The 25,679-nt window shown below is 37.3% G+C and overlaps 1 protein-coding gene across 2 annotated transcripts in view; it reads left to right on the top strand.

Annotated features, from left to right (window-relative positions):
- LOC132126886 (forkhead box protein J3-like) overlaps positions 1 to 25,679 on the top strand; it is a 117,871-nt gene that overhangs the window by 52,082 nt on the left and 40,110 nt on the right. The window lies entirely within an intron of this gene.

Here is a 25,679-nt window from a genome sequence, read left to right as displayed (position 1 = left end):
AGGAAGTGTGTTGATATTCACCCAGCCAGATCCAGCCACACAAGCCATAGAAGAGGGGAAAAAAACGGCCTTTCATGGCTTGTATTATTCATGCCAGATGCCTTGATAGAAGTCCATTATGTTGGAGAGTGCCATTGCTGTGTCACCATCTCAAGGAGCATATGATATATAGAGATGAAGCTGTGCTGATTGCCTTTTAAAGAGTGAAGATGGAAATTGATATTAGAATGAGCTTTCCAATCAGTTGACATTTATTGGCAATAGAATCGGTAGCACAGCTTTATTGCAGGCACAAGATGTACGTGGTTCATATCCATGAGAGACGTGTCCCCGTGCATGCTTGTGTGTGTGTGTGTGTGTGTGTGTGTGTGTGTGTGTGTGTGTGCGTCTTTCTGTTGGTGAGCATATTTTCACACACACCACCCTCTTTTGCTCTGCTTTAAAACGGATATTTAAGTCAGTGTAGATATGAGAGCAACACATGATTTTTTAAGTTTAAAAATCACGTTAAAGTATGTTTAAGAAATAAATATGTTACTTGCTAACTATCATCAAAATAACAAATCAAACATGTGGCTCCATACACTTCCACCCCATTGTTGTCTGTGGATTACAGAGCAGGAGAGTTTCAATTGCATATTTATCAATCCTATTTCCTTACGTTTTCTTCCCTCCAGAAGCATAACGCTATTTCCGCCGAAAAGATTTGTATTTGCACATTTTTGGGGTCAACGTGGTGCTTTTACTCATTTAAAATGAACCTTTTTATTCTCTTGCTAGAAACGGCCTCACACTTTGTCCGTGGTACCTGGGAAGATGGTTGTAAGTTAAATTGCTTGCTAGCACCTGTAATGCCTTTTGTGACATCAGCATTTCTCTTTTCCTTTCCCCTCCCCCCTCTGCACACATTTTAGACGGTGGGCAGACATAACAAATGGATTTCTGCGTTTTTCACTGAATTCACTGAAATCGCTGTACAAGGTTGCTGCCCTGACACGTTTAGCAAGGGACGGCTTTCCATTTTGCTGGAATTTAACCTTTTTTCAAAAGCCTCATGGAAAAAGGCGACCTACCGCTGTTAAGCCTGATGGCTGCTAATTGCCACATTCCATCTCTATATCATGTATTGTAATAGCTATTATAAGCTATTATTAAGAATCTAGCAGTATGACAGTTTAAATATGCATTCTGTAGTGTGTGTAGTATTCGTTTAAATGTTAAAAGTAATGAATAGTTCGATAATCGGATACAGTTCCTTTTCTTATTTTTATTTATGTAAATATAAGTTAAGCATATAGCTGAAATCAAAGACACACTGGTCACTCTTTGTGAAAGTGCTTGCGATCCAACTATGTGATGTGGAAAATGGCTTTCAGGATATTGCAGCACAAATGGATCTCACAGACGGAAGAGCGTGTATTGATGGGAAAACAGAGCTACAGAGTTGGTGTTAAGAATTGTATAACAGCAATACAAGTGTTTCTTTTAATAGACCAGAACGCGCGAATCTCACTCCGACCGCTATTGACTATAATTTTAGAGAGATCCTTTGTCTCTGAAGTGCACGCTGCTATATTTGCGCATTCACACATATACCGAGCGTGGCTGGGGTGAATGTAGGTCTGTGTGCAGTCATCACCCTCTATCTCTCCACATCCCCCCTGAGATGTCGGCAGCAGGAATTTACGACCCAGTGCACGCACACGTCTGTTCTCTATGATAATTCTAGCTGTGCCGGAGAGATGAGACCAGGCTAATCCAGGCGGCAGCAACTCATTTAGTCATCTCAATAGAACTCCATTAGCCAACGCTTTTAAGAAATATCAATAAGTGCTGTCAATAAGAATAGATAATTCATCAAGGTCAAAAAAAATTAACGCTATATTAGGGGAGACAGATATGCAGCCTGAGATGGATTTTAGCACATTCTGTCTGCAATATTATGAAACTGGTTACTGTAGAGTTGGGTTGTCACCAGGGTTAGAAATTAACTTATTTTTTTGTGCAGAAAATGCAGAATTTTACTTACTGCTCAATGGTTTTTATATATATTATATACTTGCGTTTTTTTTATGGTCTATATAAAATTTTTCACAGTGATGTGAAATTGAACAGATTATTTGTCTTTTAAAAGAACTTTTTTTTGCTTTTACACGGTCTCATTTGCTTTGTAAGGGGACTCTTTGAAATTGTTTACACTATCGCAGTGTGTGGGACTATATTCCTATACACTACTGGTTAAAAGCTTGGGGTCATTAATATTTTAAATAATTTTTTTAAAAAGAAATTCATGTTTTTATTCCTCAAGAACACATCACATTAATCAAAAGTGACAATAACTAATTTGTAATTTTACAAAAGATTTAAATTTCAAATAAAAGGCCATTTGAATTTTCTATTCTTCAAAGAGTATTGTATCGACCAAAGTACTGTTACTTTTGAAATCGTTAGTATAGAGTTTTTTTTTTTTTTCATAGCTTATAACATTGAGGAATGTTTTGGAATGCTAAAATGAATACGATAAAGCTCCTTTTTCATCTCAACATTTTTGATGCAGGCAGGTTTATATCCCAATTTTTATTTATTTATGTATTTTTTTGGTTTTAATTTTAGGTATAGTCTAGTCTTTGTGTGAAGCTGTCATTTTAGTTTTTATTAGTTTGTCACGTTCATACTCCTTTTTAGTCTAGTCAAGTTTGTCAACTAAAAGCCTGAGCATTTTAGTCTAATTTTAGTCAGAATTATCCATGACTATTTTTGTCTAGTTTTAGTCAATGAAAATATTTTAGTCTTTTTTTTTAGTAATGAAATTCTATTTATCCCAGTCAGTATAGTATAAGTACCTAGTAGTATAGACGAAACCAAAATTTTATTTTAGCCAAACCCATTTCAAACAAGGTAATCTTATTATATTTTTGTTTCCTTATAGACTCAAGAATACATCCATTCCAGACACGGAAGGCGCTCTGATATGTATTTACAACATTTATTTTATCAACCAAACTTGTTTTACAAACAAGAATTACAAACATTGGACCCTTAACTTTTGTTTGTTGTTGTCTTCTAAATAATGCCACGAGTGGGGCTTGAGGAAGTGACGTTGCCTGCGTCTGTGCAGTGTGACCTGATGCAGCCCCATAAAGTGAGACACGTGAAACAGAAATACTGCAAAATAATAGAAATAATCCATCATCCCTTTTGAAAGCTCTTATGTATTATACTCATCTTTGACCAGTTTTCATAATCCCAATTATCTGCATGCAAGCTACCTCAGTGTAAAGAGTGAAAGAGCAAATGAGATTAATTTGCCGTCTATTGGGTTGAGAGGCTCACTGTTCCCAGTCAAACCCACTTGTCACTGATGAGATGTTTAATGCTGTCAAGATGCTTAGAACCCGTCACCATCTGAGTTTATGCATTTGACACTGAAAGCTGCTTCTGGTAAAGCAAAAGCCATCGCACCCACCTGATCAGAGCGTTTCAGCATCCTGTTTGACATCAGAGCACTTATATAGAAGCTGTAACGGAGTGAAGGCTAAACCTCAGTTTAAAAGCATTAAATGTATAGATGTTAGAGGATTATGGAGGACCCAAGCAACGTGAAAGCTCTTGTTATCCTCCGAGAATTTTCAATCTGTTTACACAACAGGTTTGTAATCCAGCCACAGAGCAGGCCGTAATCTGATCAGGCACTCAGAAAACGTGCAGTGCTAGCAGATGTGACAGCACAGCCTGCTTATGATGGCTTTGCCACGGCTGCTGCTCCGCAGAATACACAATGTGGTTCTGGCACTTTCTCGCCTAATTGCTCCCTGATGATTTACCAGCAGTGCTTCGGGAAGGCTGGGTGACTTTTCAGGTCATCGCTCTACTCACTTTCAAACCCAAAATCTGAATCTCAATGTGCAGGAGACGGCTCATCTGAAGAGCCACTGAAAATCCCAAGCAGTTCTCGCATCTTAACCAGTTTAAATATGCTTGAAATGTTTGTTCTTGAATCTCTTCCATCGCTACTGGCATGATATTCTCGCATTTCCACACCTGCGTGCAGGCAAAAAAGTGTGCAAATGCTTAATTCCTCACAAACGCAGTAGCCGCTGATGCTCCAAAGCTGTTTCAGCCTGCTCTAATGGATAAATGCGGTTGGCAAGTTTGAGTCTTGCCCTGTTTAAAAACGCTGTCGGCACTTGTGGAGTGTCCGGTCCTTCTTCTTTGATCTCATTATGAAATGCAAATGCTCACCAACCTAAACAGATCAAAGGTTGCCCCCCCTGCTGGGCAGCCAACATAATGAAAACCAGAGGTGATTGACCATTTTTTTTCCCCTAATAAGTGATTTGGGGGACTGCTTCACACCCCCTCAGGGCGTTATTTACTTGCGAGCTGGGAACATTATCTCTTAAGTAACTCAACAGCCCAAATCCCAGCTCCCCTTGCTTTTATTTAAATGTGGAAGCACAGGTATTGCACTCATCATATCTCTCGACTCAGGCTTGGTGTGCGGGGTTTGGAATATTAAGATGTAAAATTGCTTCAGCACACTCTGATTTTCAGTTTAATCCTCCAGCCAGGATCATTACGCTGTCGGGCATTTCATTTTTAAACGTACTCCTGATATGAAATTATTAAAATGCTAAGATAAAAGTTGTCTGCATGTTTTTTTCTGCCAACATTTTCTAAAAATATATATTTACCTTATAGTCCTTCAGAATTTAAAATCTAGTGTGCAGTTTTAGGTCTGTTGTTGCAAATATTTAATTTGTAGCCTCTCTGTGTTGTTAATTGTGGCAGCAGCAGAAGTGGCTGTGTCGGTGGTGGGAGTACTGGTGATTCATGCCTTAGCCAGTTTGATCCTGCTGTGTGGTTGGCCCCTGTGTCAGGAAGCTCCCGCCTGGCCACCCGCCCACCAGCCTCACCTTGCCCCATCCCACTCGTACCCCGCCGCTCAACACAGAGTAGGTGGGCAGAAAGCGTAGCGGCTCACCAGGTGGAGCTGGCAGAGAGGGCACTCGCTACACCTCGCAAAGCACGGAGTTTGCTTTGGAAGTGCTTTTGGAAGAAACTGGGATTTTGAATCACGTTAACCAGTACTGCTGTTGCCATGTAATCGGTCCTGTTCTACTCTGTTTTTTAATTAAGGGAAGTACTACTTATGAGTAATTGGCAGATACGTCAACCCAATAGTTGGGTACTCTAGGGAGAGATTTTTAGTCTGTGTATACTGTAAAAAGTTTTGAGTAGGATTTACTTGAAAAAAAGCTTGGAAACGATTCTCACTCAGAAAAGGCTAGTTAATTTACAAACAATTGACAAGTAAAAGCCTAAACATAATTATTAGTAGCTTTAAATAGAAATGTTTAAGTTTCCAGTAGATTTTTTAAAAGTAGAGTAGACTCTTTGTTTGTAAATTTTACATTATGTAATGCTTATCACTGTAAAGAAAAAAAAAGCATGCTATTAAATATCAATAATTTACTGCACTGAAAAAAAAACAATACATAAGATTTACTTCATTTTTCTTTCTTTTGCAAATTTTGCACTCAAACATGAAGTAAAACTTAAGCATTGAATTAAAATCTGTAAGTTTATAAAATTTACTTTAACAAGGTAACACTCGAAAACAACCATGCTATTAAAGCATGTGGTTCACTTGCAAACATGCAAGTAAGCAAGTAATCAGACTGTTATCCTTTTAAGATAATTTGCCCATTCAATAAAATGAATAGCCAAATGAACACAGAGACCTCATTACTTGGTACACCATACACAATGACAGTAACACTCATTGAACAGTGTTTGAGTATGAATGGGTCATTTTGAGTAGAAAATGAACTCCAGATGTCACAAAACAGTATGTTACTAAAACTAACAACAAAAGCAGCCATAAAACAGTATAAATACAACTAAAAAACAATGAAAATCTTAAAATTTTTAATTATTCATGCCCCAATGCATGATCAGAAATATAGGATCATAACTTTGATATTTACTAAAAGAATCCTTGTAAACATAACAAACAGTTCCAATTAAAATATACTTGTTCCAACTGTAATGTCTACAAGCTTAAATTGAGTACTTGCATAGAATTTACTTTATTTACTTACTCAATTCTTGCCTTAACAAAAATAATGTAAAAAAAAATAAAAAAAATAAAAACATTTGTATTCGTGTAGTATTTACTTCACCACAAAATATTTTTTATCAGTGAGACATTACTGTTTGGGGTCTTAAAGAAGTTGTGCGATTTTAAAAAATATTTTAGTATTTAATTTACTCCTGTGGTTGCAAAGCTTAATTTTCAGTATCTGTTTCTCCAGTCTTCAGTGTCACATGATCCTTCAGAAATCTGATTTGGTGCTCAGATTAGGAAGTTGTGCGATTTGTAAAAACCAATTTTCAAGATTTCATGTATAATTAATTGAAAAAAGAGCATTTATGTGAAATAGAAATTTTTGTAACATTGTCACTTTTGGCTAATTTAATACATCCTTGCTGAATAAAAGTAACAAATATCTCGTAAGATCTATCTTGTGAGTAAACTTACTGACAACAAGAAGCCCATGATCCCTACTGAGCATGTAGGTGTGTAATTCACCCACTAAACATCAATCATTTGTCCTCCATTGATTGATTCAACCCGATCTACGGTGATAATGAGGCCTGTTACACAAAGTCAATACCTGACATGGAACATTTAATGCTGGGTGAACTTAGGTGAAATGTTGGCCTCTTTAGCTTTTCTTTCTGCTTGTATAATAGCAGCTGCCTTTCCATCAGACACTTAGGGTTTAAAAACTATTTTCAACCAAACTGATCTGAATGTGCTAAAAAGAAAATAAAAAACTTAAATATTGGTCCAATAAGCTGTGTGATTACAATGGTGTTGTTTTGTATTGGACATTCGAATGCATGCTTTTGAACATAGTCACAGCTGAAGAAGGGGATGCCCTTCCTCTCATACCTTTTATTTTTCTGTCTACATACATTTTCACTCCTACCCTAAAGTTTTTCCATAATCCACTTAAAAAATATATATATAATAATTCAGCAACGTTATCATTCCAGCCTTTAAACGAGTCAGCAGCTTCCCTCATTCTGGCGTGGATGCCCGGCTCTTTATTAATTGAGGCTGGGATGACCTGAACATGGCCTCTCATCGCTGCTGTGATTTGGCCCCAAGAGAGAGGCGCTGAGCCATGATGAATTTGCGCATGCTATAAATAGAGTCTAGTCCTTGGTATTCACCTATAACTCCAAATCTAGTCTCTGAAATCTGCTTATGCTGGAGTTGGACTGTCTGTCACTGCCGCTGGCATTATGCAAAGAAGAAAAAAATAAAATTGTAATTTTGATGAACGGTTTTGCAGTTCACTTTGGAAAGATTTCATTTTTGATTGATTAATTGTTTGTGATTCTCCCCTTCTCTCTTTTTGGCCTCCATATCATTGTTTTGAAATAATATATTGTGTCTATAATAAAGTAATCCAGAGTTATTTCATGTTAATAATCTGGAAATGCTGAAATTTTTGTTTTATTGCATAGACCTCTTCTAAGATGAGCATGTTTTTCATTTCTGTATAAAAATACATTTTGTACAACTTCTAAAAAAACATTTAAATAGGACCAACACATAATATAAATTAATATATATTATACAGTGCTTCCCACAGGTTTGAAATATACTTGTCATAATGGTCATATTATGCATTATTATGCATTGTAAATTATGCAAAATTACAACATTTAAATGGTAGAGTTCACCTTCCTTTGTCGTATATTGTCTCTCTCAGTGAATGGGACACAGATTTTAATGATACTAGTAAAATCTATATATTGAATATGTGTCAAATAATGTTCTTTTCTTACTTTGGGGAAGAATCCCCAAGTAGTTTCATAAGCAATCGATTGCTCGCATTCATAAGCAGTTGCTTGCCATAAATGTGTGGTATTCATTGATTAAGAATAAATTTGAAGTAGTGGTCGAACGATGTATCGCCAAGGCCGATATTTGGCATTTTGCAAATTTCAGGTAAGTTTTTCTGCTTGGCCGTAGTGGTGGGCCGTTATCGGCGTTAACATGCTGCATTAACGTGAGACTCTTATCGGGCGATGAAAAAAAAATATCGCCGTTAATCTATTTTCAAAGTTGGGTTGGGAGCTGGGTCTATACTAAGCAAGCTATGATGACTTTCACCTTGATATTTTATATAACCGACTGGCTGAGGCCAGCCTAAAAAGATGCTCAGGACAGTTGACAGGCCACTGCTGCGCATCGTCACGAAAGCTTATCTTTTTCACGTGTTTTTAAGCCATTCCACTTGTCGATTTAAACATTAAAGCATCCAAAAACAAGACGTGGAAAAGCTGAACAGAGTAGCTGATTACTTGCGCTGTGTCCGGTGCGCACAAGAGAGATCGAGAGCCGCGTATCACGGACAGCGACACTGAACCGAGCTCTCTTCTGCGAAGTTCTCCTCGAAGTCCCTCCTGCACATGAATGAACAAATACAAATCGCAGTTTGAACAAACAAAAAGATGTGAAATGTGAAAGAGCCCAATTCAGTACTCGATTTGTTCTGGTGTTCAGGCTCACGCAGAGAAAGGCGTCTCAAAACACTTGAACATCGAATTTGCTTCTTTTTGCTCTTGTGCTGACAAATACATACAAAATGTCAAAATATCCACCTTGGAAATTATGCTAAAAAAAACTGTCAGTTAACAGTTGAGGAAAAAAATGGGATGTGTATTATATTTGATGAGTTCATCGTCTCTTAAAGTGACCGCGCCTAATTTAGCTACTAGCTGCTGTAATGTTAATCCAAGAAAATGAAAATGAAAATCATTCACTGCTCTTGACTGAATTACATTGTAGTTTTAACAGTCAAACCAAAAATTATTCAGACACCAGATATAATTTTTGATATTTATAGCAAATAATGTGAGAAATGTTGAAGGTGTCTGAATAAATGTAGGTTTGATTGTATATTTAATTTTTAAATTGAAGACTATCCAGTGCTATTTTACATTTAATTTTTTGGTTTTCTGTACCTTGACACCTACAAACTTGAAAAAAACTTAAACATTGTGTAAATAGCACAAATAAATAAAAATAAACGAACATTGAAATTAAACAATTTCAAACAGGGCCCACTGGTACAACCTTCACCAGGGCCCCGCTGACCCCAGCTACGGCCCTGCTCACGCCTGTTTCACACATACTCCGTCTGCAGTGCGTATGCAGTCCGTGTGCGTTACGTATGTGGTGCAGCACGGACTCGATGTGCTTTCACACAGGACGCGTTTGCAGTTCGCTACTCGGTACGTAAACGATCGCTGCACTGCTGCAGACGCAACGCTCCCGGAACGCAACTGGAATATGTTAACATGGGTGGGTAAAAAAATATGCAACGCATACGCACTGCAGACGGAGTATGTGTGAAACAGGCGTAAGGTTGTTTGCACCTTGTGCAATGTGGAATTAGTTTACAGCTTTTTCATTTTCTAATGCACCAGCTTGATAAACCCCTTCTCAAAGACTTACTGTTTAACAATTTTATTTGGGTAACACACATATTCTGAATGCCTTCGGCAGAATTTGAATGAGCCATTTTAATCTAGATTAATTTCAAGATCACAGTGAGATTAATCTAGATTAAAAAAAATTAATCTATGCCCACCACTAATATATATATATATATATATATATATATATATATATATATATATATATATATATATATATATATATATATATATATATATATGTATATATGTATGTATGTATGTATATGTGTATATTTATATATGTATATAAGGGAAGTCGTGGCCTAATGGTTAGAGAGTCGGACTCCCAATCGAAAGGTTGTGAGTTCGAGTCCCGGGCCGGCAGGAATTGTGGGTGGGGGGAGTGCATGTACAGTTCTCTCTCCACCTTCAATACCATGACTTAGGTGCCCTTGAGCAAGGCACTGAACCCCCAACTGCTCCCCGGGCGCCGCAGCATAAATGGCTGCCCACTGCTCCGGGTGTGTGCTCACAGTGTGTGTGTGTTCACTGCTCTGTGTGTGTGCATTTCGGATGGGTTAAATGCAGAGCACAAATTCTGAGTATGGGTCACCGTACTTGGCTGAATGTCACTTCACTTCACTTCACTCACTCTCTATATATATATATATATATATATTATACTCCTAATATATACTTACAACCAGTGATCAAGTTACCCTGTCCACAGATCATTTTAGGTGCTTGTAATATTATTTATTTATTAGTGTGCATACTTAAAGGGATAGTTCACCCAAAAATCTAAATGATGTCATTAATAACTCACCCTCATGTCGTTCCAAACCAGTAAGACCTCCATTTATCTTTGGAACACAGTTTAAGATATTTTAGATTTAGTCCGAGAGCTCTCAGTCCCTCCATTGAAGCTGTGTGTACGGTATACTGTCCATGTACAGAAAGGTAAGAAAAACATCATCAAAGTAGCCCATGGGACATCAGAGGGTCATTTAGAATATTTTGAAGCATCGAAAATACATTTTGGTCCAAAAATAGCAAAAACTACGACTTTATTCAGCATTGTCTTCTCTTCCGTGTCTGTTGTGAGAGAGTTCAAAACAAACAGTTTGTCATATCCGGTAAGTTATTAGTGACATAATTTTGCAAATTGGGCGAACTAACCCTTTAAGACATTAAATTTAAGAAAACTCACCCGGAGGGATTTTGCTTTATTCGCACACATGTTCCTTAAATATATTTGTATATTTTATTATCTATTTTTATTTGCGACTGAATCGCCCGCACTGCTGAGCCCTGTCTTTGTCTGTGAAATATCCGCCGCATCTCTGCATCGCACATTGGAACATCAGCGGGAGTAAACAGTACTCGGTAACACTAACAGTAAATCTTACACCCTTTTAAGTGTTTCCTCTAATTGCTTACTCTTTATCAAACCTGACCTTTCTTTTCACTTCTTTTTTTTTAAGACTCGAATTTAAAGATTAAGCAGGCCTGCCAAGACATTACTAGTACAATGCTGAGTTTTAACAAAGGGAAATGTGCCATGGCAGAAATGTTTCTTCTCATTTTATGCCCGTCTGACATGGTTTTAGCAGGCAGGAGCTGCAGACAGAATGGCACCATGTGTGCGGTGTCACTGAGGATATGGCACACTGCCCAGAGACTTCACATAGAACTCCCACATCGAAAATGTCATTGAGCTTCATGTTTTTACTATCTGGGTTTTGGGTGACTTTGGTTTGTCTGTGCTGGTAGCTGGGAAGGCCAGGACTTTGAGGTCTAATGAGTTAGACTGGGCTTTATGATCCCGTGCCTGTTTTTTCCCCCTCCTTTGACTTAAATTCCCGCTAGGAAACAGCAGAAATTACAAGATCTCTGCTTCAAAGCAATATGTGTCTTTGGATTATTTATTTCATTTTTACCAGAAACCCAATTTCTGTAATCATCTTGAGATTAGAAAATGCACTTCACATGCCTGGTATCATCATTAGTTTGTCGCAACAGTATTTATGTATCCACAGGCACCGTGTCCTTACAGAATTCACCCTTTACTCGGGAGCAGAATGGCAGTGCCTCCTAGCAGTAAAGCACAACCAATGATGGATGAGATGCCAGGAATCAACGCGGTCTTCTTATCCCATAGCCATTGACAGGCAAAACTCCCAACATCTTTGCATCACTCTGGATAATCGCAGGTCATAGCAGCCATGAATATGACACATTAATTCCTCACTGATGATTGCCTATTCATCAATGTCAGCACTCTCAATACACTTTTTCCATTCTAATTTATTGAAGGAAACTTTGGACAAATGCATGTACAGTAGCCCCAAAAATGTTTGACAACTGCAGTCATATTGAAGAACTGTAATTGTATTATAGATAGCAAAACGTCAAAAATAACACAAGCACATTTTGTAAGTAAAACATTTCAAAAAGAGATTGGTTTTAAATTTTAAAAGAGTAGATATATTGTTCAGTATTAACGTTTAAACAAGTTCTGGTTATCAAGAAACACTACAGACATCTCAATAATATATATATATATATATATATATATATGCACACACACACACACACACATATATATATATATATATATAGAGAGAGAGAGAGAGACCTATAGTAATAATGTGTTGCAACACATCATTCTTTATTTGCAGATGCCACTGGCCACTTGGTTTAATAGTTTTTTTTTTGTCTAATGCCAATAATATACAATCCTTTATTGGCGTGTTTTAAGTGTTCAAATACGTTTATGGCCCTGAAAACTATTTTATGAGCTATACAACCAGGCTGTGTAGGCAGTCGCCTTTCATTTCAAGGTGACGTGGGCCGCCTGTAGCAGTGGCGGGTCTGGTCAGCAGGCAGAGAGAGACGGGCAGAGCTACTGCTGGTTGCCGCCCCTGTAGCCTCTGTCCTCCTTATCAGGGCCAGCTGGCTGCAAGGCCACAACCTCTCACTGCCAATTAATTGCCTCTGAATTAGACAATTAATGTGGCCTTGTAGAGGGCTGGAGTGTCTGACTAGAGGGACGGCGGTGAGCAGAAGGGTACCCGGCCTCTCCTCACCTCAGCAATGTATTATTTATGGGTCGTTGTGTTTGACAGTTTTACATTAACTTTGCTAATGGACTCTATAGGAGGGTTGTGACTTTTGGATCTGTGTTAAGTTGAATACAAATGGGGAAACTTGGGTAATTTTTTTCTCCTCTCTTCTTTGTCAAAGCACAAAGAATCTGCTATTCTCTCTTCTCAGCTACAGTTTAAAGGAGAGCGTTGCCTGAAGAGAAAGACGGTGTACGAGCTTCAGATGGATAAAGGTGTAAAAGACGGGTCCCTGTCCACCCTCAGTGCCCTCTTCGCCGCTCCTGCAGTGCATTTCTGTTGATTGATTAACGGCCTCTATTGTGTGAGGGATTCTTGTCAGTCCGCAGTCATAGATGAATGCATAGTTTCCCTTACTTTTGCCAAAACCGCCTCTCCGAAGTGCTTTTTTAGCCCTTTCTTGGAAGCGAGCATTGCCGTTGCACCACTGTTAGAGCCTCTAGCAGATTGATTTTGTTTTCAAAGAGCCTAATTGTCGACATTGACTTAAACAGTTGTGTTCTGTTGATCTGCTTGTGCTGATTGTAGGCCACTAGCACAATGAAGTGTTCACACAACAGTCCCTGTCTTACAGTAGTGTTGAGAGATAGGGCTGCATTGTGCATATGGGAACTGGATGGTCACCTCTGCTCCCCTCATTAGCTCCATTGGCTCTAATAGTGGTTATTGACTGGATGGAGTTTTAAGCACCTGTAATATTAATGGCAGCTCTCCCAGGTGCAATGGATGAGTGCTGCGTTTGCTAGTGGTTCTGAGGACGCTCTTCTCGCTGCGCTTCATCCGCAACTTGTGTGCAGTGGCCATTCCAAACTCGGGGTTTGCTGGTGGCCCTCACATTTTCAGTCCTGTTCCCATTTTGTTAAATCTAAAGCACCAGTGAATATGGAATTTATTTATTTTTTTTTACATTTGGAGCATACTAGAAGGGGAGATAAAAAAAAAAAGATAAGATGTGATATTGCAATACATTTGTCACAATATGAAATTGACACATGAAAATATTAATTTAAGTATTAATTAATTAGTGTGGTTTTCCTCTCTTTTAACATCAGAGGTACTCCGTAGGGATGCACCAATTATGAACATTCCTGGCCGAAGCTGAAGCCGAACAAAATGAAACACTGGGCCGAATGCCGAATGCCGAATACCTAGTACCAAACATTGTTAATCAGGGAACTACACTAACTTTTTCCACTGGTGGCACTTGCGCTACTAACTTTTTCAGTTACTGGCTCAAAACATGATTTGGTCGCACAAATTTTTTATAGTATAGTAATTACTCGATAATAGCGAACAATAATGAAACTGTATTGCATAAAGATGTGCTTTTTATTTTACTTGCCATCTTTTAAACCACATGCCTTGTTCTATTTCTTACAGTACACACAGTGCATTGCTCCGTCTTGGTACCTTAACCCAGGGCCGTAGCTGGGGTTAGAGGGGCCCTGGTGGAGGTTGTACAGTGGGCTCTGTTTAAAATTGTTTAATTTGTACTGTTTGTTCATTCTATTTTTCTTTTTTTGTGCTATTTACACAATGTTTACATTTTAAGTTTGTTTTTGTTCATTTAAAATAGCACTGCATAGTCTTCACTGTAAAATAAAATACACAATCAAACCAAAATGTATTCAGACACCTTCAACATTTCTCACATTATCACAGTTTATTTGCTGTAGTTTAGAAATTGGTAATAAAATATGACAATAACTCAGGGTTAAACTGTGTCAGAACAAATTCATCTTGATAATGTCGGATAACTTTGATAAAAAGATATGTAATGGAATCAACCAAAACTTCAGACAACTGTCAGTATGACAATATTTACACAACTATCAATACTTTGTTGAACAGTTACCAAGCAAGCAATGCTTAATTTGGTTCAGTCTGTGGTGTGAAAAGGTTGCATTAGCAATTAAAGAAAGAAACACTTAAACAAAACATGGTCAGGTCCCTAATTATTATTTTTTTTAAATCAATTTCACTGGTAGTCTACAGTATGAAGAATTTTTGGGTATAATATTTCACAGATCACTATTTTGCCATACTTACATAAATGAACCAGTGGCCTGCACCCACTAGTGAAACAATTCTATTTGATTTTTGGATTGACTTTGGATAAATTCTTGTTAAATCTACAAAGTAATTCAATCAAGAGCAGTGAGGGATTTACTTTCATTTTCATACATTAAAGACACCGACAGCAGAGCTAGTAAATTAGGCGCGGTCACTTTAAGAGACAAACGCATCCATTATAATGATACACATCCAATTTCTCAACTCTTTACTTTCAATTAAGACATAACCACAGACTTTTTCGAACACACTTTCCAAGACGGGTATTTTGACATATTTTGTATGTATTTGTTGTCGGTACAAAAGCCAGAAGACTTTGAGACGCGTCTCTGCTTGCGCCCTGAACACCAGAACACCGCGGTGCTGAATTGAGCTCTTTCGCTTTTCGCTCTTTTTTTTCTGTTTATTTAAACTGCGATTTGTATTTGTTCGTTCAGGTGCAGGAGGACGCGAACGTCCTGAAGGAGAGCTCTGTTCAGTGTTGCTGTCTGTGAGATGCGGATCTCTCGTGCGCACCGAACAGAGCGTGCAAGTAACCAGATGCTCAGTTCAGCTTTCCCGCATCGCGTGGCTGAAGCTAACTTGATGTGTTGAATGCTCGGAGCACGTTATAAAACGTATTCTTAAAATACACATTTCTGTTTTAATAAATGCTCACATTAAATCATAGCATAACACATAAGTAGGTACAAAAATAATCAGTTATACATTTGCGACCCCATAAAAATTTGGGTCGCAATGGCATTTCAAAAGGTCACATATGTGACCATTTTGGTCGCAGTGTAGTTCCCTGTTAATGACACGTTTGTAAATGAAGATCAGCGCAGACAAAGGCTGCAGACAGCACACCTTGTTTGTTATCTTTATTTTATAAGTGCACAAAGTTTTGTTGTTATGATGTCTGTATACAAAAAAGTAGACCCTTTACAGATTGATGTATTTCTCTTATCTGTACGATCAAAACTGAAAAAAAGTTCTTTTCGGGGTTATCAGAAGAAAATGCCTCATAACGCGTATACCCGTTAATTGACTTCAGAGGGTTAAAACGAAAATGCATTAGTGTAAACGGGGCCATAGTCCTCATACATAAACAGTTGTGGATTCTCCAAATGTAACATCACAACATGGACCCAAATCTAAATTTGTCTGTTGACACTGGAATTTGTTTAATGATGTTAATTTAGTTAATTTACTTGTTTTTGTAATGAAATTAAAGTCTTTCTGTATTATTTCAATTATAACTACTGTGTAATTTCATTTAAATGCCTTAATGTTCTTCCTTGAGGAGAGATTTGTAAAATATTTAACCAAAAACCTTTTGTCACATCTAGATTTTCACCCATTACCCGATTTCACTCACATGATTTATGCGTTTTTAACGTTTTAACAAGAGAAAAACCTGAATTTTGAATGAGATGTAAATGTGATTTTCATTCTGTGTTGTGTTTGTAGAAAGCTGCTTTTTGATTGTTCTTTGCAAATTGTAAACTGTAAAAAGTGTATGACAGACCTTCAGGAGATATTTTAATTACATAAGTCCTTATGGAGATAGGAATATGTTGTTTACTTGCTAGGCTATATATAAAATATAATAGTGCCTCTTTATTTAAAAAGGTAGTAAACAACCCTTAAAATACCACAAATTCACTCCTGTTTAGACAGACTGCTCGCTAACCACTTGCAGTTTTAAACGCTGTTTGAAGCTAACCACAAACCAATTTCCCCCCCTAACATTAATATCATCTGCTCTCTGCCCAACTGTCTTCTTATTTTCTTCCTCATAGCCCTGATTTTAAAGGGACTTCTCCCACGCAGCTCCTTAACCCTGTGTTTTATCTGTTGGCATGGACCTAAATTATAACATTTAAATGATTTTACTTCCCACCAGTCCCTGTGGCACGGAAAGGCGATGGCTGTACCTTCCTCTTCTATAATAGACAAAAAGTAATGCACAAGTGTTTTGAACTCACTATGCTGAGTAGCTTTCACTCCACTCTTAGATGAACACAGTTTCTTTGTCTCTTTCTGACAGCAGTTTTGAGGCGCTGTTGAATAAGGCCAAAAGTGCCATTGTCAGTGGCTGTTGCAGGATGCCGCTCTGAGCCGGCTGATAATTAAGAGGAGGGCCTGACAAATGGCTCTCATCAGATCGCTCATCTGGAACTGAGAGCACACGAAGGCTTTCAGGGAGGATAAACTGGGAGAGACGTCTCTTTGCTTTGTAATCTTTTATAACCTTCTGCGGCTCCTCCGAGGAGAGCGGAGCAAAGAGCTCTCTGTTTAAAACTCAACGCAGCTATGTCACACATAATTGCCAAGTTCTCTGTTTGCCTCGGTGAGATATTCCTGATTTTTACTGGACTAACATGGCTTTTGAGTTATGTACAACCACCATTTTGGTGTTACTTGGATTACTTGCCTATTTGGAAATGTTTTTATTGTGGTGTAAAATTATTTTGTAATTTTGTGAGACATTTCTTACCTCTTGTTCTGGCATTGTCTGTGTCTTATAGAACCTAAAGCAAAGAACATTATTCATGTTGGGAAATGAGAATGCATGCGTGTTATATTTGTCAGTAGAGTAGGTTAGCTGATTATTTACCATATTGTTAAAAAGTTTAGGTTCACTATATCAGAAATCATTCAAACATGCTCATTTGGTGCTCAGAAAAATTTGAAATCCGTTAAACATTTTTTTTGGCATTTTGGATTCATTTATTGCATCATTGCTTATAAAAAATTCCTAAAAAAAAAGTACTGATCCCAAACTTTTGAATAGTATTGTACATTGTATAAATTTGATTTTTTTTTTAATCTCACAACAAAAACCATGCTGGCTTTCTCATTCTGCACTTGTTTTGGGAGTATTTATTCAACTTTTGGGTCAATTTAGAGCAAGGGAACATATTAAGTGACTGTGCTTCTGTAAAATCAGTAGTTTGTAGCAAGCCATTGCATTAGATAATGGGTCCAGGTCAGGACAAAAGCGTTAGCTTAACTAAGACCAGTAGGACAAAGATTGCACTTGAAAACTGGTCAACTGGATATGATGGTTATGCACATGGTACTTAATGACTTTGATTTTCCTTTGCCATAACACATTTAATAGAGAAAGGTAGGCCCTAAATTTGCCAAGCCACAGGCTTTAATCTCTGAAATTTGCATTTTCATTTCTAAGATGTTGAATAATGGAAATTTTATTATACTGTATTATATTATATTGCATTTTTAAGCAATTTTGGTGACCATTTGCTTTGTCAACATGAAGTAAAAATTATTCCTTTTAAAATTCTTAAAGCATGTTCCTGGTCTTAAATCCATATTTATATATCAAAACTTATTTCAGATTCCAGATACTTAAATAGTTGTATCTCTGCAAAATATTGTCCTATCTTAAAAAAAAACATGCATCAATGAACAATAAACAAGCTTATTTATTCAGCTTTCAGATTTAGTATAAATCTCAATTTCAAAAAAATTACCCTTATGACTGGTTTTGTGGTCCAGGGTCACACATATGTCAATTCCAACCACCTTTCCTCATTCTGGTGTGTAAAATGCCCATTTTTCATGATCCCAAAATATCTGGTTTGCATAATGAAGGAAATGCATTACATTGTTGTTAACTGTGTCCCATTTCATGTGAGAGTGTCTAGCTGCAATTGATGTACAGTAGAAGGACATGTTTCTTTGTTTTGTCTGCTGATCTCTACAGAGAGCAGAAGAATTCAATCAAGCTAATCCCCTGAATGTCTTCTCTCTAAACCAGAGCAAGGCAGGATTCTGTGGAATTTGGTGTTCTTTAAGGTTGTTAGAAAATTGAGGGAAAAGCTCTTTTGTTAGCCTTTCAACATTAAAGTATGAACATGCCTTGCTAAAAGTGCAGCTTTACAGTACATTGATTAAAAACTCCAGATAAGTGCCTTTTTATAGGTTTTTTGACATATTAGTCAGAATTACACTAGTGAATTTCTTCCCAAAACATTTAAAATCTTTATTAAATGGCAGCTGTTTTAAATTGGACTCCATGCTGTCAATCTAAAGTAAGTACTGCAGCCTTGAAAAAATGTAGAAAAAGATACAGAGGTTTTTGAAATCTCCAGAGAGAGGTCAGGTCATATGAAATGGCTCAGGTCTTAAAGCTCTCTTTGCTTTAAAAGCACCTTGGGTGACAAAGCCAGCCTAACTTGGAAAGAAAATCTGAATGAATAGTCCTCTCTTGTCTCTTTTTGAACCCTGGTCACACAGTTGAAGACTGATTTTTGAATTTTTATTGAAAACTTTTACAGTTTAGTTTGCAATACCTTTCGAAGTGTTTGTGACAGAGCTGCAGCTATGCTCTTATGTAGAGAAGGAAGTCCATTTGGAAGACTTTCATTGCCACTTTTTATATAAGAGGATCATGTAGCCAGACTCTCAAGATGCTTAAAGGGGTTAAGACTATTTATTTATTTCATCAGCACTCCCTGTGTCTTTCTAAGAAACACAGAGCCTTGCACTTGATATTTGCCATAGTCACTGGCTCCATCCTCTAGGCTTCCTCAGATTCTTTGCTAATTTGGTCAAGATGAAAAAATTCTCAAAAAAAAAAAAAAAGTGCCATTGTCTAGTCTAGTATCTGTTCAGGGCTCACTTACCATGGTACTCATGTATTATTAGTCTTATAAATTAATATCTGACCGCTTCCGGTTGAGTGAACGCTGTGCGCACTGTCTGTCGCTGCTCGTCGAACCCGTTTTATCAATTTTATTTTATTTATTTGGATTTCGAGCTGTGATAACCAGGATTTCGTATTACACGAGTTATCTCGATCTCTATCTGAGCTGGTGCTAAAGCCGACCTGGGAAGTTTGCTACACTGCTGCATCCGGGCTGCTGTATTTTGGACGTCTTCGTGAATCAGCGCTGCGGTTCACCTCGTTATCTGGTTGTCAGCGATTTGGCGTCCTGTCAAATGTAAGATCTTACCAGTGGATGCTTACACTACTTTTGAGGTCTTAATGTGTAAAGTAGAACTTACTAGCCCATTGCTTTGTGTTTTGATTTATAGACCACCAAAAGTTAACAATGACCTTTTAAGAGAGTTTTCAGATTTTCTATCCAATGTGGTTTCTGACAAGTTGTTGATTCTTGATGATTTTAACATACATTATTGTTGTCCTACGAAACCTCTTGTGAGAGATTTCATTCATCTTTTAGACTCTTTTAACCTCACACAACACATATCAGGACCAACACACAAACTGGGTCACACGCTTGATCTAGTTCTATCATTAGGCCTTGATATCAGTAATATATCTGTGAGGGATGCTGGGTTGTCTGATCACTGGCCAGTTTTGTTTGACAGTGTGATTTCCTGTTCTAGTCATGTAAACCAGCCCAATACCTACCGTTCAAGGTCTATTAACCCTTCCACTGCATTGCAATTTATGGATGCTGCTCATAGTGATATGATATCATTGCAGAATCATAATGTTGAGGAGTTGGTAAATTTTCAATTCTTCATGTTTAAAAATTTTAAACATAATTGCCCCTTATAAAACCAAAGAACTGAAATCAAATAATCAACCATGGTTCAATAGTGACATAAAAGTCTTAAGAAAAAAATGTAGAAGAGCAGAAAGACAATGGAAGAAGGACAAATTACAAATCTCATATCAAATCTTACAGAGTAACTTGTCTGACTTCCAAGAAGCAGTTTCCTTGGAAAGAGCAAAATACTTCTCTAACATAATCTCAAAATATTCCCATTGCCCAAAGATACTGTTTTCTACGTTAAACTCAGTATTAAACCCTTCTAGAACGGCCGGCCCAGAACCTAGCCTAGACTTATGTGAGAAGTTCTGCAACTTCTTTATAAGCAAAGTTACTCAAATTAGGGCACAGATCTCTAGTAATTTAACTCCGAATTATCAATATGCAAATGTTTGTCCCTCTGCTTTTTCAAATTTTCAGACTATTTCACACTCCGAGCTGTTGAGCATTATCTCTAACATGAATCCAACCACTTGGTCTTTTGATGCCATTCCAACAAAGTTACTAAAGGATGTTCTGCCTTCTGTGATGCCAAGTCTACTTTCTATTATCAATAGCTCCTTACAAATGAGTTCTGTACCACTCTGCCTTAAACAGGCTGTGGTCCATCCTTTACTCAAAAAAGATAATCTCGATCCTTCTGATTTTAATAACTATAGGCCCATTTCGAAACTTCCATTTTTGCACAAAGTTCTGGAAAAGTGTGTACTGTGATGGTGCACTAGATTGGTTTGCATAATATCTCGCAAACAGGAATTTTTTGGTGGAAATTGGAGAATTTTCATCAAGCTCAGTTCCTGTCACTTGTGGGGTGCCCCAGGGCTCAATTCTGGGTCCAAACTTTGATATCTTATACTTACTCCCTCTTCGTTCCATTTTTGAGGCCCATAAAGTTTCATATCACATTTATGCCGATGACACTCACTATTTTCCATTAAAATCAGGTACTGATTCAGTTTCCTCTCTTCTAGCTTGTTTAGAGGACATTAAGGCTTGGATGGACAATAATTTCCTTCAGTTAAATCAGAAGAAGACTGATGTTATGTTGTTTGGCCCTTCAAACCTTTTAAATAATATAAGTTCTACCCTAGGCCCCCTTCAAGATAGCATTCATGATAAAGTAAAAAATCTGGGAGTTACACTTGATCCTGAATTAAAATTTGATAAACAAATCAACTCTGTAGTTAGAGCCAGTTTTCTGCAGCTTAGGGGACTTCGCAAGCTGAAAAATATTCTAAGCTTTAGTGATTTGGAGACTGTTATTCATGCGTTTATTTCAACCAGGCTGGACTACTGTAACGCTCTATATGCTGGAATAAATCAGTCCTCTCTCTCGCGATTACAACTGGTACAGAATGCTGCGGCTCGTTTTTTAACAGGGACAAAAAAGAGAGAACATATTACACCTGTGTCATCATCACTTCATTGGCTACCTGTTCGATTCAGAGTTGATTTTAAGGTTTTAGTATTTGTATTTAAATCACTTCATGGTCTTGCCCCTTCATATATTTCAGACCTTCTCCACTCATATTGTCCAGTGAGAACAATCAGATCCTCCACTCAGATGATATTAAATGTTCCAAAATCTCGACTTAAATCTAAAGGCGACAGAGCTTTCTCAGTTCTTGGTCCTAAGCTCTGGAATTCCCTACCTTTGTCCATTAGACTTTCCCCTACACTTTTTACATTTAAATCTTCTCTTAAAACTTCTTTTTTTTTCAGGCATACGCATAACTTGATATTTATTATTAAATTAATATTATTTTTTTTTAGTCTTAATTATTGTTTTAAATTGCATGATGTTTCCGGTCTTAATTCTATTATTTTTGTTTTGCTTTATTTTCATATTTTATTATGCAATCTTAATAAATTTAATAATAAGATTTTTGAAATCTTTAAATTGTATTGTACAATGGATGTTTTTTGTTTGGTATGTTGTGCAGCACTTTGGTCAGCATTTATGTTGTTTTAAAGGACTATATAAATAAACTTGACTTGACTTGAACATACTTTACGTGAATGATGGGTTTAATTTAAACCTCGAATTAGTCAGTTCCCAAAGGTGTTATATTACTTTGTACAGCATTTGCAAATTTTAATTATCGCAATACTTCACAGAGTGCACTGCACGCGGCATTACATCATGCTTGTATTGACCATGCCGCTTCTCAACTTGTTCTCGTTGCAAGCTATTCAGATCTCTGTGTAATGGGGCTCTTTATGTTTCTGGTGGTTTTCACCTTGGCATTCATTTTTGCTGCAGCTAGCAAAATCTTCATGTTTTATTAAAACTACGTATAAGCGAGTAAAGATCAGAGAAGGAATGGGCTTTAAAAACGTTGCATGTCAAGACACTGCTACTAGATGCCAAGAGAAAAGAGATCAAATACCTTTGAAGTCCTTGAAATATGAAGTTGAGAAATCATTAAACTAGTCGTCCACTGCTGCTTGATTGTGGGCTGTTTGTCTTGAAGCTGAAGTTAGAAATGCCGTTTTGCTCTGCTTTGGTATGTTTTCTCAAGTGATTGTAAGCCATTTAAATGAAAAATAAATTCATTATTTTTAAATTCATTTATTTTTTTTCATAAAATGGATATATATGGAACATACTCTGGTATCACAGCCTATTTACACTCTTAAAAGTTAAACCTTTTTGTTGGCATTGGTGATTGCATGAAGAACCTTTAACTTTTAAAGGTTGTTTGTCTGGTCTTAATTTTCATCTCTGGTGAATTTGTGTAAAATGTAGCACTCAGGTGGTCAGTGGTAAACGTAGTTTTATAAAAGAAAAAAAAAAAGAAAGTAATTTTGATTTGCATTACCAATGCTAGCAATTTAGGGGATTGTAATTTAAAATGTTTATTTATAAAATTACATAAATATTCATTATAATTTTCAATTAGTTCAACAAAATGCCAAGTTATCTTGAATTAATAATGAATCTTGTTTTACAGTATTTGTTCCTAATTAATGTATACATTTTAAATATGAATTAGTATGTATAAAACCAACATTAACCATTAAATTAAGGTGATGTAACTTTAAAATCGTAAATGTTTACTTTGCAGTGACACAAAATTGTATTTCATTGGAAAACATTTCATAAATGATTAATCATTAAAACATATCTAGTGTTGTAAATAAGTCTAAAGAAACATTACACAGAGAAGGCAGAAAACCATGAAACATTGTATTTGTATTGTAAATAGTTATTTTCCCAGAAGTGCTAAAACTTTTTTTTCACACATCAGTATAGTGCTTAATATGTATTGTACTTGGTGTCTTTTTGTGCTAAGATCAACTAAAACTTATGGTAAAACCAGGTGTAAACAGTGCCAGAGTTCAGGTACAGCTCCAGTAAGTAATGCCTTCCCGTTACTTATTTAACAAGCGGCCTCCACATCTTAGCGCCTTATGAGCTGCAGCCTCTCTCACACTCAGTCATGCTGTCCTCATCGCTGTGGCCGAGGGTGATTAAAACCTCACTGCATCCAGTTCCAGGCAGCAGTCACATGGCTTGTCTGTCAAAGGTGGTGGATATTTTCACAGTTATAGTCTGCGAGCTGGATGGTGTGTTCCACTCTGAGTCCAGTTAAGAGCACAGTTTGTGCCTCCTCTCACCGAGTACATGAAAAAACCAGCTCCAGCGTCTTCTCACACCCATTACAAACACAGTCTGCCAACGTGCTACATTCCCTAACGTGTGTAGAGATATTGCAAGCTTAAGAAATGCCTGTGTACGTCTCTGTGTTTGCAAAGAGCTTGTCAGAAACTGCAGTGGCTGAGGGAACTTGAGCAAAAAGAGAAAACAAAATAGTGTATGGGATGGGTGGGAATGGGTAAACTGCACAGAAATGACACACGGTGTATAAGCAGGAATGCTGGGAATTCCAGGCTGTGTGTGGAATGTCCTCTGGAGTATTGAAACGCTACTTTTTGTCTTGCTCAATCAGTAAACCTTGCTTTTTATTTTCCCTCACACCTTTTACATGATAGTACAGCATTGTGCTGAAAATTGCTTTACTGATGGCTAGACAATATCCCCAAATTAACAATTTAAGCTGAAGTCATACACGTATTCCATATACCCAGTTGTTTTGTGTCTTGAATATTTTTTTTCTCTTTTCTTCTAGACAGATTTTCTTTATAAAACTTAAACCTATATTATTTTTTATAATACAATTTTGAAATGCTTCTTTAGGAACTACATCATAGTAGCTTAATGTAACATTAAATTAAAATGAATACAAGTGTAACGGATATGCAGGTCATCGATTCATGGGTTCTGAACTAATGAATCACGGTTCGTTGAATCTAAAACAATGCAAACCCAAAGCTTGTAGATTTTGAATTCAGGCATATAAAAAGGCAAAAAAAGGTGTGTAAAATGTATTAATCTGGAATTACGAACTTGCTAGAATATCACTGCTGAAATCTGATAAGCCAGAACTTATTAAAAAATAATAATAATAATGCAAACATTTTCGAGAAAAAAGTAATTTGTACATTCACATATTTGGTAAGATAAAAATACATTATGTAGCTGTGTATACACACCATGAGTTCAACTTTCATCTCGTGAACAGTAGTGAACATTAGTGTATTTAATTCATTCACCAGACCCAAACATACACTAGTTTCAAATCCACTGGCTCAGTTAACATTTATAGTATAGTAATAATAGCTGTGTATATCTTATTTGCATTTGAAGTGATAATATAAATCCTGTAAACATATAGAAGGTAATATTTGGACTTCTCCGGTTCTCTGCACTGACGTTTAGCACAACCGGAAATATCTACGCACACACTCGCAAGACCGGAAATCCAAGATGGCGGAGACATGCAACTAGTCCATTGCCTGACATGAATTGAATGCATATAGATCCTCTGCTATATACAGGGCCTTTACATTGAGACCTTCAGATGTTAAAACATGTTTTATCTTGTAATCAAGTGTTCATCAGTTTCCTAGCCAACTCCCCCATAATTTAAAGTCTCCCTCTGTGTCATGGTATGTGGAGTGAGGATGTCAGGCTGGATTTGCCATCACTGATGGGATGGTTCTGCTGTAACCTGGGCTCCCTGGGCTGAGCAAGCGGGGAACTGCAGTACGTCCTTGATGAAGAACTCCGCTGCGACACGGCCTGTCTCTTTGACTCACGCTGAGCGCTTGATACTCGGGACGAGGAGGTCAACCTGACCCACTTTCCCCCGCCTGCACCTCTGTCATGTTGGGAGAGGTGGGCGAGAGGCCGGGGTGAGTGGGCGGATGGGTGCACTGACTGTCAGCGAACCCGTTTGCAAGGGGGTTTCAAGACAGGAACGCAGGTATATCTCAGCCCCTGAGACAGTAATGGACAGGCACTCCTACAGAGCTCAGTGTCTGACCCTTTTAATGTTAGCTCCTCATCCTCAATGACTCCTACAGCTCTTTTCCTCTT

The sequence above is a fragment of the Carassius carassius genome, chromosome 44, assembly GCF_963082965.1.
Source record: "Carassius carassius chromosome 44, fCarCar2.1, whole genome shotgun sequence".
Classification (NCBI taxonomy): Eukaryota; Metazoa; Chordata; class Actinopteri; order Cypriniformes; family Cyprinidae; genus Carassius; species Carassius carassius.
This window is presented reverse-complemented; position numbering and strand designations above follow the sequence as displayed.